The sequence below is a fragment of the Cebus imitator genome, unplaced genomic scaffold, assembly GCF_001604975.1.
Source record: "Cebus imitator isolate Cc_AM_T3 unplaced genomic scaffold, Cebus_imitator-1.0 Scaffold15, whole genome shotgun sequence".
In the NCBI taxonomy this organism is placed as follows: domain Eukaryota; kingdom Metazoa; phylum Chordata; class Mammalia; order Primates; family Cebidae; genus Cebus; species Cebus imitator.
Genome location: NW_016107330.1, coordinates 7,624,922 through 7,626,842, shown reverse-complemented (window position 1 = coordinate 7,626,842; position 1,921 = coordinate 7,624,922).

Sequence of the window (1,921 nt, the reverse complement as noted above, 5' to 3'; positions counted from 1 at the left end):
CAGGTGGAGGCAGTGACAGCGTTACCAGTTTCTTCTATGTCTTTCCACATAAATGTTATGCATGATCCTTCTCTTCCTCCTCAGATACTCGCACATAAATTTGAAGGAGCTTTACGGTGGGAAGGGGAGGGACGTGGAGCCTATTTTAAGGTTAAGGGAAAAGGGTTTCTGCAGTTTCCTTCAAGGTTACATCTCGAAACTAAAGAGAAAAGGAAGTTGTAAAATGCATTCGAAGTTAAGCTGCTTGGTTACAATTACAAACTCTTCAGTTCAGTGAAGATGCCCCTGGAAGCCCACTGGGTTATCTTTTTTGAGGAAGGACAAGGAGGTCATTTAGTCATTTGCTCTACAAATGACTAAAAAGCGTCCGGGGCCCTTTTGCTCTTTCCTTCTCTTCCTCCTTCTTACACAAATGGAAGCACGTGTCACACAGTGTTTCATATCTTGCCCCTTTGACTTCATAGTTATACTGGAGAGGAGTCCTTCGTATCAGTACTATACGTAAAAAAGCAGCTTTACCCCTTTGTATGGCTGTGTATTTCCACAGGGTTGTACCGTAATATATGTAGCATTTGTTTTCAGTCTTTGCTGTGATTCGCAATGCTGTGAGAGTCACCGGGCGTACCCAGCGCAGGAGATGAAGAGGAGGTGCTGAGTGAAGACTGCTCGGTCAGCTAGGCTGATTTAATTTGCAGGTTGAAGTGAACACTCCCCTCCCTGCAGGTTTTAAGCATGCAACAAAACTCTCAAGGACGGCTCTGTTTTAGTTGCTCTTGGAGGCAGGGGTTGGTCAGCAAGACCCAAAACACCCATCTGGTTGGATTGAAAATGGCAAAATTAAACAGGCAGGAGGCGCTCAGCTTGCAGAGGCTCCGGTGAGACTCATCCCAAAGGGCTCACCCACCCTTACGCACAAGCGGCCAGAGGCAGCTTGAGGGAGAAGACGGGTTGACTGGGTAGGGGTTGCTGAGGCCCAGTCCAGGCTCTAGGGTCTGGAGGAGAGCAGCCTGGAAGCTCTGACCATCCCCACTCTGGCACAGCCCTACCTTGTGCCAGGCTGTCTGAGCACAGTGAAGAAGGCTCCTTGCCCAGCCTGGTGGACAGAGACGAAAGGGACTCAGACCCGGAGCATGTCCTGCTCCCCTCCAGGGTCTTCCTATTCACCACTGAATCCCCAGCACCCACAAAAGAGCCTTAGACATAGTAGGTGCTCAACAAATTCTTGTGGAGCAAATGACTAAATGACCTCCTTGTTTTCCCCCTAAAAAGATAATAACCCAGTGGGCTTCCAGGGGTGTCTCCACTTAACCAAGTGGTTTATGATTGTAACTGAACAGCTTAACTTCAAATGCATTTTACAACTTCTTTTTCCCTTTCTCCTCTTTAGTCTCAAGATGTAACCTTAAAGCAAACAGCAGAAGCCTTTTCCCTTAACCTGAAAATAGACTCCACGTCTCTCCCTTTCCCACCATAAAGCTCCTTCACGTTTATCTAACTATGTGCTAGTATCTAATTATGTGCTTACTTAGAAGTTCCAGGCCGGATGTGGTGACTCATGCCTGTAATCCCAGCACTTTGGGAGGCTGAGACTGAAGAATTCCTTGAACCCAGGAGTTTGAGACCAGCCTGGGCAACATAGTGACACTCTGTCTGTAAATTATAAAAATAATAAAAGAAGTTTCGGGGGCTAATCTTGAGACAGACAGGCCAAGCCTAGAGACCCAGCTGCAAATTTCAAGAAATGAGCTCCAGGCAGCTAGCCAACAACTCAGCACCTTGCTGAGATGCCATCAGCCTGTGCTCCAGGGGGGCTGAGACCCCGAGTGAGCCATGGAAACAAGACACACAGACCTTGTGCCTGTACAACCCCTGCATGCCTCCTATACCAAGTTTCCCCTCTTTTTTTTTTTTTTTTTTTTTT